The sequence below is a fragment of the Cydia splendana genome, unplaced genomic scaffold, assembly GCF_910591565.1.
Source record: "Cydia splendana unplaced genomic scaffold, ilCydSple1.2 scaffold_89_ctg1, whole genome shotgun sequence".
NCBI lineage: Eukaryota > Metazoa > Arthropoda > Insecta > Lepidoptera > Tortricidae > Cydia > Cydia splendana.
This window is the reverse complement of record NW_026946909.1, coordinates 25,103-43,073: the sequence shown is the minus strand read 5'-3', so window position 1 is coordinate 43,073 and position 17,971 is coordinate 25,103.

Sequence of the window (17,971 nt, the reverse complement as noted above, 5' to 3'; positions counted from 1 at the left end):
CCACTAATTATACCCCTCCTTTGCAACTTGAAGGAAGTTATGAGTGTGGGCTTCTATATTTTTCTACGTTTAATTCAATACCTAATATTGATAGCAAAAATAACCAATTCTGCTATGGTAATAATGAGTGTATTGAAATACCTGAAGGATCCTATGAACTTGAAGATATTGGTGATTATATAAAAGAAAATGTGAAAGATTGTACATTTAAACTAATTTGTAATAACAATACCCTAAAAACTAAAATATACTGTTCAAAAGATATTCACTTTGAAAAGAAAAATTCTATTGCGAAAACTTTAGGCTTTGGAAATGAGATCTTAAAGGCGAATATAAAAAACTGTTCACAATTCCCTGTCAACATTATATCAACGACTGTTATCAGGATAGAATGTGATATTGTGAGCGGATCATTTGTTAACGGAAAACCTAGTCATATAATTCATGAATTTGTTCCTAACGTACCGCCTGGATATCGAATCATAGAAGTTCCAAGAAATCTTATATATTTTCCTGTAAATCAAGATACCATAAGTTCAATTAATGTACGGATACTTGACGCAAAAAATCAACTAATTAATTTAAGAGGAGAAGATATTCAGTTATATTTCCACCTCAGAAAAAAGGTATAATGATAGACTTTAATAAAAAGTCTATGCAACTTCCTAAAAAAATCAGTTTAGATACTACTGTGAAAAGGAAAACACCTATCAAATTAACAAAGGAAAACGTAAAGTTTTTAAAACTTGTAGGATTATTAAAATGAGTGAAATACTCAGTGTGACAGAGTCTTTTGCTGAAGACAATGCAATTGAAAGCTTTGAAGTTCATTCTTATAGACCATATGTAACAACGTTTAATAAAAACGATGAAATTCGAATACCCATTAATCAACAAGACCTATATATTTTACCGTCCGCTAGTACTTTATACTTAGAAGGCACCGTCAAGGTTATTAACAGGGAATCAAATTCAGAAGTGCAAAGCATTGAATTTACAAACAATTCATTTCTATTCCTGTTTCAAGATATTCGTTACGAATTGAATGGAGTTGAGATTGACAAAGTTAAAAATGTAGGTATCACTACCACTATTAAATCTTTGTTATCTATGAATAGTAATGAATCATCGATGTCAAAAGCATGGGGATGGGATTTGAACGGTACAAAAAATACTCAAGGTGGACGTTTTGCTGTATCTTTACCTTTAAACAAAATTTTAGGATTTGCTGAAGATTTCAACAAAATAATAATAAATTGTAAACATGAATTGATTTTATTGCGAAGCAATACTAATTTAAATGCAGTAAAACTGAATACAAACGAAGTGTTGGAAGATATTGTTATTGACAAAATCGTATGGAGAGTGCCACATATCAAGGTATCTGACCGTCAACGAATACAAATGTTAAAGTTGTTAGAAAAAGACCGTCCTCTGAACTTGGCTTTTAGAAATTGGGATTTATACGAGTATCCACTTCTACCTAAAACAACTAAACATACATGGGCAATCAAAACATCATCTCAGTTAGAAAAACCTCGGTTTGTAGTGTTAGCTTTGTCTACCGAAAGAAAAAATAAATCCGAAACCGATTTTTCTTGTTTTGATCATTGCAACTTGCGTGAAGTGCGTGTTTTTTTAAACTCCACTTATTTTCCATATGAAAGTTTAAACGTTAAATTCGATCACGACAATTATGCAATATTATATGAACAATATACAAGATTTCAACAGTCATATCATGGACGTCGTGCTGAACCAATGTTAAATATACACGACTTTAAAAAATGTACTTTATATGTCTTGGACACTTCTAGACAAAACGATCGTTTGAAGTCAGGACCTATAGACGTAAGAATAGAAATTGAGAGTGATAAAGAAATTCCTGACAATACATCTGCATTTTGTTTAATATTTAACGATTGTATTGTGGAATATAAACCTTTAAGTAGTATTGTAAAAAAAATATCATGAACTTAGATTATTATATTGCGGACATACAAGGCTTTAAAGATGCTCAGAATACATTCATTATTAAAGAGTTAGCTTTGGCTGCTGATGACTTTACTCTGGTATTTTCAATAAAGCCGCCATTTCCTTATTCACGATTATCGCATGAAGAACGTAAACATGTGCGCTGGATTGAAAATAACTTCGGTTTTCGTTGGAGTGATGGACATATAAGTTATAGTCATTTCCAAAATATTATAATTCCCTATCTCGAAAATAAAAAAATATATGTGAAAGGTCTAGAAAAAACGAAATGGGTGCAAAATTTATGTGAAAACTGTTACGTTACTGATATTACAGAAAATGGCTGTCCTAATTTTGTAATACTTTATAATAAGTTTCTTAAGGAAAAAAGTAAAAGTACTTTATATCATGTTATCAATAAACACTACTCATTAAGAAATGTCATTTGTATCAAGAAATGGTATGATAATAATTGTACAATTAACATGAACTAATTATATTGTTTTATGATTGTTGATATATTTATATATTTCTTAGTTTAAGGATTTAGTTATAATAAAACATTTTTTTCATAACATGCTTTTATTTATAAAATTGTTATTTGCGATTACAATCCCCGTTTATTAATTTCCTTAGATATCTTATTGATAATATTTTCCGTGGAGTCTAAAATTTCATCGACAGGGTTTTTAACAACATATTGTGCACTCATACTTAAAAACTCACTATCACTATCGTCCGATGAAAAATCAACTTGTTCTGTCATGCTCTCCATGAAGTCATAAATCTTGATTTTTATTAAACGCTGACCCCTTTGAAACTCTTTGCAAATTACGTACGATGTTCGAGCCCGGTCTTTAAGTTTTTTTTTAGATAATGATTCTCGTTTTTTGTTTTTGGGTTTAGTTTTTTTTGAATCTGCATTTTTTAAATCTTCATTTTTCCAATCTTCCATTCGTTGTGTAAACCCTTCCAAAGGGTCTTGCGCGTACACATTCGTATCGATGTCCTAAAGAATAAGACGAAATATATTAATTTATTAGTTGCCTACTTGTTTTATACTATGTAAGAAAAGATAAATAATAAATGGTCATCATAATACATAAGTACAATATAAATAGTACAAAGATAAAGATTAAGAAAATAAATAAAAACAGGAAAGGCCTACCAGTACACGATAACTGTTACTATCAGTTACACAAAAAAAAAAGTCAGATATAATTAAAACTTACATGATATAAAGGAAAACTATCCATTGCAACGACCAGCAGATTGAAGAATGTGGCTTCAAATGAAACTTCTAAACGGTAGTAGGAAATAGCACACCCATCATTTTTTGCGCTATGATGTTAATGATTTATTTAGGTAGTATTAATATATTATATACCTATGCGGTAACAAAAGTCGAGGTCAACGAAATAATGTACCTACTACTCATCTTTCAAAGAAATAAAAATAATAATGGTTCCGTCTGACATCTCCATTGTAAGCTGTTCAATATTATATCAAACTGAATTATTTAACAATTTGACATGATTTGATTTGCAAGGAAAAAATTGGTAAAAAAAAAACATGTTTATCGTTTATTTTACCCTTTATTAAACCCTTTTATATTAATTACATACATACGGTAAACATAAAAACCTCACATACATTATTGTTTTACATATACACTTAAAAAAAAAATTACAAATATTGATACATGTTATAAAATATATGTTGAAAGTTATTTACTTGCACAGTGCTGTATTATTACATTTGAAGCATCTTATGCCCCCATGATAAAGTAGACATTTTGTCTGTATTAATGAACCTTTTATCATCCTTGTTACATAATGCCACTTTATTTACAAACTGCGTAAATATTTCATGTTTAATTGACTTAAACAGCGCTTGTTTTTTGCGTATTATTTGATCTGAAAATAGTGCATCCGTATACTCAGAAATATATATATATATATATATAAAATATTAAATTATGATGTGTATTTTGTTAAAAAATCGCAAAACATAACTTTCGTTATAATTTAGGTAAATATTCTAAAATAAAACTTGTTCCAAATGAAGTTATTAATTTTGTGCCCCTATTTTCATTTGATTTGTATAAAATTAGCCTTTCCACTGTGCAAATAAATTAACCTTATATTACATTATAAAAATTAACTAATTAAAATTAATTATTTTTATGTGCGTAAAACACTGATTCCGTATCATTAAACAGTTTACGAGCACTTTTGAAAAAACCTTGAAGCTTTTTCCACTCGTCTCCGTTGGCATTAATTTGGATTTTTAATGAATTTAGAGCTTTTTGCCAACGATCTTCGCGACCAACGGAAATCGCATCTGCCGTCTTATATACCTTTATTTCAACGTAAAAATCGCCGTCAAGGTGTTTCCGACGAATCACTGACCCATTGGCCACACGCGAAGTCAGTACCGACGGCAGAACAACTGAAGCCTCCTTCTGTCCCGCTGTAGTTGCCTCCTCTTTTGTCAGCAGCCCGAACAAGTCGAAAGATTCATTCCACGGTGATGGCTCCTCATTTCGTTTCACAGATCTATGTAAGAAATAGTATAAAATAAATAAATTGTCCCAAAATAAAATAATGGGTTCTTGAATTGTAGTCCCAAACGACCTTCATAGCTCCATCATTTTTTTTTTAATAAAAAAGTGACTAGATAAAAACTAGGTACTTAACGCCAACCAATTTTTTGAGCAACAAAATTTCTCAAGAATCGAATGAAAAATGCTGAATTTTATACTAAATATTTCAAACAATGCTTACGTTTTAGAAGTAGACGCCTTCTGCTTTTTATTGTTAGAAGCTTTCGTGTCCCCCTCCGCAGATCTGAAAAATATAAATATTAGTTAATAATAGTTCGTGATAATTTAACTACCTTTGTATATCGAAATCAGATATATTATTTTTTCATTTACATGAAACACAAAGTTTAAATCACCTTTTCTGTGCAGGAGTCTTCTGTTTCTTTCCAGTCTGCTCGTTAAAAACCTCCTTTTCCTCTGAGTCCGATCTAAAGAATAAATAATATAAGAATTAATTATCACTCATAGAAAGAATATTTTTAATAGGAAACAAATGAAATTGTAACAATAATCATAATTACCTCTGTGCAAGGTCCTTAGTCTTGGAATTCTTCTTGCTTGTCATACAGGACATGTATTCGCAGGTTGAGTCATATTCTGAGTCCGACCTGATAAAAAAACAAAATTGTTATTTAAACTACCTATATTTGCATATACTTTGCAAAAATACAGTATTCAATAATTTAAAAAGAAGTTATGTAAAACTAAATGGTTAACTTACTTACATGGTTATTAAATTATTTGCACTGGAATAGTCTTCAAATTTAATCTTGATAGTTCTTCACCTCAGGATTGTCACAACAATAATGAATTATTAAAATTAAATTATAAAAAAATTAACCTTGCCGTCAAACGCTAGGGTTGTCACAGTTATTTTAAGCCTTAACTTTACTGCATTTAGTTTTCTTATTTCATACTTCTTTTAAAGTATTTTTAATTTATAAAGACTTGTTTGAAATTTTATGCAATGGTTTAATAGTCTTTGGAAGAAAAAAAAAATCATTTTTAAAATTAAAAAAAATCGGGCTTATTGCTAGATCGCCTGTTGTTTACCTCTAAGTTAATCAATTTTATTCTCTGTACTAGTTTATATAGAGTGTTCCGTAAAAAGTATTTGTATTGTATTGTATTGTAATAATAGGTGCTAATACTTTTGGACAAGGCTGTATAATTTACCTGTTGGTCCACTTCCCTGCTTGACCAAAATCTAGGTATAGCACGTAGATAATAACATCTCTGTAAGATCAAAATTGATGAAATATTGTGTTTAGTTTATAGTTCTAGTATTATTACGAGTTCAGTTTAACGATACAAAACCTTTTTTTTTTAATAGAAAAACATTATGGGTTTCAAATTTATAATTATAGACACTTTTTTTTTTAAATTTATTATATAGACTTCCAGTTTGCATTCACAAAGGAAAGATAGACAAACATACATTCGTAATAAATGCTTCATGTACAACCCTATTCCCACATTGCATCACACTAAAGTTTCATGTTAACAACTCGTGTAAGTAATAAGAGTCTCAATCGCGGACCGACTCAAATGCATGCTCAGCGGTATGCACACCGGCAGGTTAAAGGTTCGAAATGTAATAGAGTAGAATTCCGCTCACATATAATAATATAACTTTTTTTTTTTTACCTTTTACATTGAAATTAAATAGTATTCGATTTTCTTTTTGAATTTAGTTTTGCTATTTTCTCAGAGCCCTGCATAAAGAAATATATTTCATGCAATTACTAACATGCACTAACTCGTAGTTTAACATTCATCGAATTTATTCGTCTTCATTCTTTTTTTTTCATACATCCCTGAAAATTTAACAATACTTTCGCAAAAAACAATTAAAAAGAAGTATTAATAATGCGTAATCTTTTTTATGAAAATTCACTGTTAGCAAACATACAATCAATACATCTGTTACAACAAAACTAATTTTTTTTTTTTCAACTCTATTACCTATTTGAAAATAACAGTGCAATATACTACATAGCAAAGTTTATATATTTATACCATCTTGTGATAAAAAAAAACTAAACAACATCTACTTGCTATAAATTGTAACTATGGAGAGCCTGGCAAAATAATAATAAACATGTTAAACTTTGTAATTATTTAAAATTAACAAAATAAAATTAAATAGGTAGGTATTTATGTCATAAACATGAAAAGAAACTATCTAATGTGATAACCTGATAACCATCTACATTACCAGCTATAAAAAATAAATAATACTTTAAACTGTATTTAAAAATTACTACACTTCAAAACGTAAATAAAGAATAAATAATATGTTTGTAATGTAATACATTATTATTATTTTTATTTTAAATTAACCTACTTGTATTGACCAATATATTGTACGTAATTAAATATCGAAATTTCATTATTTATGTGTATTTTAGTCTAAATTTATTAAATTCACATGTAATTAGATCTAAATGGAAACCTAGATTACCTAAACCAACTGCAAAAACGCCCTTATTATAAGTGTCACAAGCTTCACAAATTACCTGTTTGTGGATATAAAACTATTTAAGTCAACCCAAAATTGTGGCTTATAGAAAAATGTTTACTGTACTATTTACTCATAAATATTCCTAGCATATATGTGAATAATGTAAACATATATGTGAAAAATGTATATATACCTGAAAAGGTAAAGTCTCAAAATAAATGAACGTGTAATTATATACTATGCAACTCGATTTATATATAGGTACCATAAAAACGTTGAACTTTAAAATACTTATTGTCATTTTATTTTTTAAATTATTCGCTTTTACAATTCTAGCTCAGAAATTGTAATACTATTAACAACCTATGTTTACATATAAGAACAATAATAAAAAAAGTAATAAGCCATTTCAATAAACACTAGACAACATAAAACAGTAGCTTAATCGCAACCTACTAACTCACCTATTACTATACCTACTCGAAGATTTCAAAAATTCCCATTCATATGTATAACGCCGAGCGAATATGCACCGCAACGTAACATACACAAAGTCCATTGCGTACCAATTATCTAGCCCACTTCGTTATGTTCGTAAAGCCCGTTTGTACCAAATAATTTATAAGTCAATGCATTTATCCTACGGACTTTGTCAAAAAAAAGTTTGTTTAATAACAAGATTGAGTGATAATGCCCGATACAGTATTTTGTAAAATAAATAATTGACGTTAATACTAAATCATGTAAATATAGAATTAATTACTATACCAAATTAGTGAACCTATTAAAATAATGTTATCCGAAAGCACTAAGCATAAAACCAACACATAAATATGTAGGTAAGTAATCCTAAAATTTATTTGAATTCATACTTAACGCTATTTCCTACATGGTAAAAAATAAAATATTCAAACTTTAACTTTGAGCGATAACAAAAACAACACTCACGTTACACTCAAGTGGTTTGGCACAACACTTTTTGTAATTCTACGAATGACTTCAACTCTAAACTCAAATTTCAGTCAAGTGGCCGGCGCGACGTGTTTTTGTAATCAGTCTAACTACTCTCGATAACTTTTAAGAATGTCTCGAGTGACGCCGATAATAAATGAAATATAAACATACAGAGTTAAAATAACGAATTAACTTTTTCAACATGACTATTTTACGTACCATACTGTACTTACATAATCAGTTTCATAACACACTAACCTAACCTTTGGTACCCTAATAAGCAAAAATTTACTGTATGATAGGTAGGTAAACTAGTAATACCGCTGAATGACTAACCCTAGTATAAATTTGAAAGCTTTATACTCGTAATACTACACTTTATTCGAGTAATTATACCAAACAACGCATTGATGAGAATGTGCTAAATCATGTAGGTATGTATGTTTATGATTTATAAAAACAGAAACACGAGGCACAAAGTTACAAAGTAAATGAATGCAACAAAAATAAACTTATTCCTGAATGATAATCTCGCTATATGTATAATTTTGATAGATAATTAATAATATTATGTATAGTATATGCCCGAATTTTAACAGTTATTAACTTTTACTTATGAAAACAAATAAAATGATAGAATGATGCCGTTTTAAATTTGCTATAAAAAACAGGTAATTCTCATTATCTACGTATGTTCAATCGCAATGCTATCATAATCAAATTTACCTGTATTTTTTCAACTTTTAGTAAATGACTGAAACTACAAAGATGTCAATATTGTCCTAATGAATCTGTAATATTGAACGCATATCCCGAAAACTACAAAATTCAACCAATCTTGCCAATTGGCAATTATAATATACGTATTAAAATGTTCTCTGACTTTAATTATCCCTATTATAAGCTACGGCATCTAGGAATCGAACCCAGATTTTATTTATTGTAATCACGCAACTGACTTCAACACAAACTAAAGGCTAAACTTAACATGAGATCACTTTACGCTGAGTGAACCTTTTACGTTTAATTTATGTTAGACGAAATAAAATATAAATATATAGACTTGTGTCTCTAATTTCTAAAATCTACATTGTACACATAAAATTCATATCGAAATCTAATAACAACAAAACCCGCAATTTTAGAATATTTTAAACATTACTACGTACGCCTCCCCATGTATACAACTTTAATAATTTTAGCTAACTAAATATCAAATTACATTTAGAATATTACTATGTACGCCTCCCCATGTATACAACTTTAATAATTTTAGCTAACTACTTTTCATAAAACAATTCTATAAATAGACCAAAATATATTTTCATAAGTTCTAGTATTTAATCGCGTAAAAAACTTGTAAAAGCTATGACTAACATGGCATACGCATACAAATTGTTTTATAGAAATAAAATCATTAAAAAAAAGTTCTTCAATCACTCAATAACTCTATTCCAAAATATGCTATCCGTCTTCACGTCAACAATTGTGTTGCTATAATCGACCGTTTACACAAATCAACTATAACAACAACTTTGATCCAAAACAAGACATGTAACTCACAATGAAACTAGTAACGTTAATCAAAATAATAACTCCAAATTAAAATAGACTCGCGGCATAATTACATAAATATAAGAATTATTATAAAATATACATAATATATTAAACTTTATCCTGGTCTCACGAAACCAATCGTATTAAATATACGAATTATTATAAAATAATAAACTTAATCTTGGTGTCAGGCAACAATTTTTACAAATATACGAATTATTTTAAAATGATAAACTTAATCCTGGTAACTACGGCACCAATTGTAACATCTCCCACCTCTCTCTCCTCAAATAACCCTAACTACCCCTACTTAGCTAGACCTAGACCTATCTAAAATACTAAAAATTCCAATAAGAAAATCTAAACTTCTAAAAAACCTTAAAATACCGCAAACCGTATCTACCTTGACTAATTATTATAAAATAATGCAATTAACCTAAATAAATTCTAATTAATAAGTTAATATCTTGAATTGGATCAGTAGATTGGCCAAATGATCGTTTAGTGTTTATGTAGGACCCTTCGTCGTAACCGCTAATAGTAACCGAAATCCTTTTCGCATAATAGGAAAGAGTTTTATATTATACGCCTATAAATCCTAATATTGTTAAATAATTATTAAACCGTGAATTATGTCAGAGTATTAAGAAATATCATTGCAGGTTATAGTAATGTTTGACTTAATCAGATTAAGTCTGTAATAAGATGTAATCAATAAGTCAATAGTAAGTATGTCAAAATCAAATAAGTCTGTAGAATGTCATAGTTAAATTGTCAGTAAAGTATGTCAATGTAAGTAAAGTCTGTCAAATGTAATAGTCAGTTGGTCAAAGTACAACTACTAATAAATGTCACAATATTTTGTTTTTGGGGTATAGATATCGCCCCGCCTCCGCGACACCCGTGATCATCATCCAGTTGCAGGTCAGAATCCCCGCCCCAGTTCTGAAGGAACTATATTGTGGTCCAGAAGGGACATCTTTTAATAATGACAGGCCTATTCCATCATTCGACCAGGTCATTATTTTGTGACATTTTTCGTCAACAATGAGAGGACATTCAAAGGGACAATTTAACATAACAAAATACTGGTAGTAGAGCAGCTGTATTTGATCCACTCAAATTCTCCAGAATACTGTAATTTTGTAGTATACGTATTTTAATATTCAATGAAATGATATTATCCAAACTTTAATTGTAGTCATTTTGAATCACACTTTCGGACCAAAATAATCTACGATCGTGCATCTGCCTTGATCTGAGCCCGGATAAATCACTCATTGAAATAAGGTTTTATGATAATATATGACCTTATATTTTTAAAGGTCAAGTGTGAAAATCACAGATAATCTGCAGAAAACAGAATGTAATCGTCATACAAACTGCTAAGGGACAGGCAAAACAAATATTTCTTTGTAAGCAAATTGATTCTACAATACTACATTATATTGTGGTTATTTACTTTAGTTTTTCCCACAATATATTTCTACCAGTAGCGTTGCAAGGGAACAAATATATACAGTCATGTCATAAGTCAATATGTCAAGTTTGTCAATAAGTCATAAATAAATATATGTAATAAAATCCTAGTAATCCCTAACCCCAAACTACATCCTAGCTAACTCTAAACTGAAGTTAACCCATAAACCCATAATAATGAACAACAAATACAATAAAATAGCCATAAATGTATCGAAAAGGAACCTAGCTACCTACTGTAAATGTCTAATGGCTTTGATATATTAAAATTATAAATCTAGATCAATCCTACAAAAGCCCTAGGCCTGATAAATAAAAACCCTAACCTAACAGCTAATCTATCCAACTATTCTACCGATATATTTGAAAACTAGCATCCCGGGATGCACATTTAATTTACTCGCGTAATTACTCGATGTGCAATGAGTAATTTCTATGCTATAGCTAACTAAGACGAGTGGAGACACCTCGTTTTAGACCTAAAAATCCTATTTCTCCGTGTGCTAGCCATACTTCCACACAGTGGATTGGGACAGCAGAAGTAAGGCCGGAAAGGGGTAATATAAAAGTGAATATATAAGTATATAGATACGGGATAATTGGACTAGAATCTGGCTTCTTTAAGAAGTCTAGATGACAACCCAAATCTTCCAGATCCTAGGGGGTGACCCTGTCTCAATAAATGCAGGAACTGCCAGGTCCCCACCTGGGTTTTATCAAAAAACACCGCAAGTTAGTAATCTGCGCTGTAGTTGCCACCGTTAGGTTACCTGCACAACTTACTAACCCCCCAACACTATGTTGGATCGGAACTAGTTCTCTCTAACCCATAAGTATGAACGAAACAACTCACTAAACTAAATTAAAATTAATATATAGAGTATTCCAACCAAGTTCATTTCAGTGCTTAATATTACTAAAATAAACCAGGCAAAACACTACACATATTAAACACAATTAAAACACAAACTAATTAATTTTCACTGGAAACAACTCAAGACTTTACAATCTTTAAGACTCTATTGATTTATAACTTAAACTTCACTTAGTATGTTCTCACACACTAGCGCTTGTCTGAGCACAAATCAATAAATAATTAAAATTCACTAAAAATTACAAAACCACTATGAACAATACTAACTTTACAATATTAATAAGTCTATTGATTTATAATTTAAACTTTACTAGTACAATATTAAATACTAGCACTTGTCTGAACCACAAATCAATAAACAGCACTAAAATAATTAAACCCACTAAAATTAACACATTTTAAATGTACTTCTTTAAAGTTATTCAAGTAAAACCCCACAACAAATTACACTATATTATGCTCCAATCCAAACTCTACCAGCATCATGAGAAACTAGCAAAGTCCAGGTCAGGACACAATATAGGTAACCTAGATAGACCTAGCTAGAGAACCGACGTCCGACGGTTTGCGGAAGGCAACGAAGAGTGATCTCGTAAGGGACTCTATTGATCCCTACCTTAGATCCCGTCATCCCTGCTATTTCCTACTTCCTTGTACGTCATTGGTTTCCCCATAACCAATACTGAATTTCATAATTTCGTACAATCCTCTCACTAATTACACCTTATTCCCTAATTAAAATAAGGTCCAATTTGACCTACTTTAGGGTGTGGTTTAAACTATTTCTTTACGCCTATGGGATTGACACTACAGTTTTTATTCTAACCACCGTTTGTTTTTTCTATATGAGCACATATTGTAGAACTCCGCCCCTTTCTAAATTCTTTATAATATGGTTCAATTTTGCATAGAATATTTTAACCAAAACAAACATTATTCATTCAATTTTACGATGACGTGCGAAATACGAGTCTACGCACTTGAAACATAAGAAACCAAACTGATTTTTAACAGATTTTTAAACTATAAAAGCTTTATGACATTGAAATAAAGTTGAAATCAGACACAATTAGACATTGTTAATCCATAGTATTTAGATAATTTAATAGTAACAGGTTTAGATGTTGAGAAACATCGGTATCTTAACTAAATTCTTTACATCATGTCTGTAGTTATAATGGTTTGAAATACATGCAAAGTTAATAGTAAATTCAGGTATAAAATTCTTTGTTCGTTCATTCTCTGCCTACCTACAAAAAAAAAACTATATGGATAAGATTCCATTGAGTTTATCTTTTGCCCAGTTTGTTTTATTTAATAGGTTGGAATTAATAAATATCTAAATAGCAGGTAAAACGGAATCGCCCTAAGTATATGTTATATGTTCATAGCTCCATGTATTTCTTCTTATAATATTAATTATTTTCAATTTCGAACAATAAATCCATATTTTTGTGAATTACACCACAAATGAAAGTTAATCATGGTAGAAATGGAAGGATTTGTTTTTGTAGTTGCTTCAATCGATTCAAGTAAAGATAATTTAGCTTGTGATACGTTGTGATACGTCATTCATTGTATAAAAGTTTGCAATACGTTTGTACAATACGTTGTTAACGGGTCTAGATGTTCAATATTACATGAGAATGTTTCATTTTATATTCGTATTTACATGATGCTACTCATAGCAATTAATGATGAATGGCAATGCGGATAAAGATAACCAGTATAACTCTGACCTTCGTCTACACCCGTTGTTATCACGGTCACGTAGTTCAAGCTATATTGGACTCGTGAGGTCAGTTTTATTAAGTAAAGTGTGTGAATAGCATATCTGGGGTTTGTGTCAAGACGCGAGTGTTCGTCTAGATTTGTGTTTGATGACGTGAGCGTGCGTCTAGATTTGTGTTTGATGACGTGAGCGTGCGTCTAGATTGTGTTTGATGACGTGAGCGTGCGTCTAGATTTGTGTTTGATGACGTGAGCGTGCGTCTAGATATGTGTTTGATGACGTGAGCGTGCGTCTAGATTTTGTTTGATGACGTGAGCGTGCGTCTAGAATTGTTTGATGACGTGAGCGTGCGTCTAGATTTGTTTGATGACGTGAGCGTGCGTCTAGATTTGTGTTTGATGACGTGAGCGTGCGTCCAGATTTGTGTTTGATGACGTGAGCGTGCGTCTAGATTTGTGTTTGATAACGTGAGCGTGCGTCAAAATTTTGTTTGAGACGTAAGCGTGCGTCTAGATTTGTGTATGATGATGTGAGTCTAGATTTTTGATTGAGGTCGTGAGCCGGCGTCTAGATTTTTCCTCAGAGTGAGTCTAGATTTTTGTCTGAGTGACTGTGAGTACAGCCTGGGATTTATATGAGATGTGAGGAGCGCCACAATGTACACTCACACTGTTGGCACTCACTTCATTGAAGATGTATACTTACCAAAATTGTCATAGCTAGCGAGTTTAGCTTACGATAGTGGCAAGATGTACGGAACGGATTAAGATTAACAGAACGAGGTGTTTGAAATAGTCTTAATTACATAGAATATGTTAGTATATGTTAAAGATCCACTACTAAAGCTCCCGAGTACTATGTAATATGTTATATAGGGGAAATCAATTCGAGTTCTAGGTGAATGAGTAAGAAAAGAGAGCTCATTGTCTAGGAAAACCCTTGTTTAGGTTAAATGTAGCCATCGCTGTCTATCGCGTGCTACGAGTTCTTTCGAAAGTCAAGCCTTACGGTTAGGGTTCTGTCTAGGCTGTGATGATGATGACGATGCTCATAATGATGATGAGGATGAGTATGAGGATGAGTATGGCGATGAGTATGAGGATGAGTATGAGGATGAGTATGAAGATGAGGATGGGGATGAGTACGAGGATGAGTATGAGGATGAGTATGAGGATGAGTATGAGGAAGAGTATGAGGAAGAGTATGAGGAAGAGTATGAGGAAGAGTATGAGGAAGAGTATGAGGAAGAGTATGAGGAAGAGTATGAGGAAGAGTATGAGGAAGAGTTGAGGATGAGGATGAGGATGAGGATGAGGATGAGGATGAGGATGAGAATGAGGATGAGTATAAGGAAAGATACATGGTTTGGGAACAATCTTACAAAAACATCTAGTCCAAACTAAGCAAGCTTGTAATTGATAAGTTTATTTATTTGTTTTAGATCATGTCAAGAACATCTGCCTCCAGTGAGACTACTGGGCGCCTTCCGTTGGTCCTGAGAAAAAACCGAATAATAAGTATGTCAAGTGAGAGCTCGGATGACGATATACCTCCGATAATTGTTAGAAGACGTCACCGCCCCATCGTTAGCAATAACGATGATAATGATGGATTGAACACTAGCACGCGCGAGGGTACAAAGCGCAAACAAGACGTTGCAGATGAGAGCGCACATTCTAATTCAAAGCGCCGTAAATCAGGAGGATCTGGCAGCACCGTCAACGTTAAAGATTTGATTGAAGCACTTAACAGCAGAAGTAAACCGTCCATCAGTTCTCATCAAATGTTAAATGCTTTACCAGAGTTCGATCCTGATAATAAGAGTCAAAATATCGAGATCTGGTTGCACAAGGTAAATGAGTACGCTCGAATATATGAATGGGACGATGTCCAAACATCTCACTATGCGACGCAAAAGTTGGTTGGTACAGCTAAGAAATGGCTTTATTCGCTACCAAGCCTGAATTTTACGTGGCCAGACTGGCAAGTAAAACTACGTCGTGCCTTTCCAATCGACGACAACTTTGCACTTATGTTGGAAGAAATGTTTGCTCGAAAAACTAAAGCCGATGAGAGTTTGCGCACATATTTCTACGACAAATTGATGCTGTTGAATAGATGCGAGATCACCGGGAAAAAGGCAGTAGATTGTCTTATTCACGGCATATCGGATGTATCGATGAGAAATAGTGCGCAGGCACTTAAATGCGTAGAGCCGGAAGACTTATTACAATATTTTGTAATTCAACAACCCGAAAAAGCCTTCTCATTCACACAAAAGAAACGGGGCTATGCTGAAGGAATGGAAAGAAGAATGTTTCGCAAGATACGTTGTTTTAACTGCGGTGTTGATGGACACACATCAAATAGATGTCCTCAGAAGAAAGAAATTCCGAATACGATATCGTAGTCATGGCAAAGTCGATGGAGGAACTCAGCATGATGCTCGATGACCTCAACCGAGTTTCACAACGGGTGGGCTTGAAAATGAACATGGACAAGACGAAACTTATGTCAAATGCCAATGTTGTGCCCATCCCAGTCTCTGTTGGGAACTCGGTACTCGAAGTTGTTGACTCGTATCACATTATGTAATAAGTATCTTAATATAAATAAAAGTCATTTGAGGGTAGATTTACTAGATTTATTTATGTTTATTTAAATGCCGACAAATGCAAACTATAGATTGAAAAAACTACTGATGGCATAACAGAGTGTATTAGAATCACAAATGGCTTATTTAGGAGGTATTTAGTAACATGATTGTAGCGACATGAGCAGAAACAAATATGCGATTTTTTAAAAGATTTGATGGCTGGTAGCGACCCGTAATGTTGTTTAATTGAGAAATAAAAAAATACGTGTTAGTTTTTTTAGCGATTGGAAGCATTTAAGTCTATGCCCCGTTAAAAAATATCATTTTTATTTTTTTGAAGCACCCTATATGTACATACCCATATTTTTAATGTTTCTGACACTTAGAGACCTTTACATCTCTAAGTCAATTTAGACTAGTAATTATGTGAAGATATACTGTCTTTTTCTGTAACATACGAGCACAAAATGCTGTGTCTTACAGCTACATGTTATTACTATTTTAATATTAATATAGGCCGGTATAGCTAGGGCTTGCAATATCCGCCCAGTTTTTGTATCCGGATATCCGAATAAACCGGATAATTCGAATACTTGCTTTTTATTTAACAAAACTCACATGAACTTTATAAAAAATGTAATAGAATCAAATTTTACGTATAAAAGGTTGCGTTGCGTAACAGCAAGTGTTAAGGTATTTTTAGGAGTTCTACATTTTCTTCAAAATTTTATTGTCCGAATTTCACTTGGAATTTTTTTTCGCTAAAACTTTACTCTGACAAACAACCTCCGGCAAATTTTATTTATGATAACGGTATTATTTGCTTCAATTTTCCAAACGCAAACGGCTGACTAAAACTATTGTATCAATTTATAGTTTATGGAAATACTTCAACCCTCCGCTTAATATTGGCAGCCTGTGCTACGAAATTCATTTCTTAAGTGACTTCAGATGATCACAAGATATTTAGCGTTTTTTAATGTAAATTTTATAACCATGAATATTCCAGTAGCCAAGAGTGACCAATGTTTTCATTCAATAATAAGTATCTTAATATATTGGTTTACTAGTAATCACCTGGCTCTCTAAAACTATATCTAGAATTTCAGTCGAAATGGCCCACTTGAGATATGAGAAGAAATATAAATACTTAAATTACCGTGGGACACAATATTTGAAATTTAACCGACTTAAAAATAGAACAATACTATGTTCACATATAATGTTAACATGGAAGGGAGCCTCTGACATGTTACAGTATGGGGCCTAATGTAATAATATCATTTTAATATTGTATGAAGGTTTATTCATCTATGCTAAAAGTGAGACATTCGTATTATTATACGTTCAAGGGAAAAAATAAAAATGAATGTATTTTTCACTGTAACCTGCTTAACTTTAACCTGTGTTCAATGTATAGGTTATTGTAAGTCTTGAAAATAACTTCTTCATTTTCCGTTCCCTTTTGAAAATTTGGGGTACTTGAAGTAGTAAAACATATTTTTCATTCTTAAAAGTAAAAAAAATACAAAAAAAAAATCATTAAGTTTAACCTGTCGATGCCACTTTCTTGAGAATCTCAATAAAATAAAATAATTTACAAATGCTTTACTTACAGACTCAGTGTCTTTCCTCTCTAAAGGATATGCTTCGACGAACTTAGTCAGTTCACACTGAATTGTTAATACGTACTTATAGTTAAAATTATCTATTTCTAAGGGTCCTAGAATATCTAA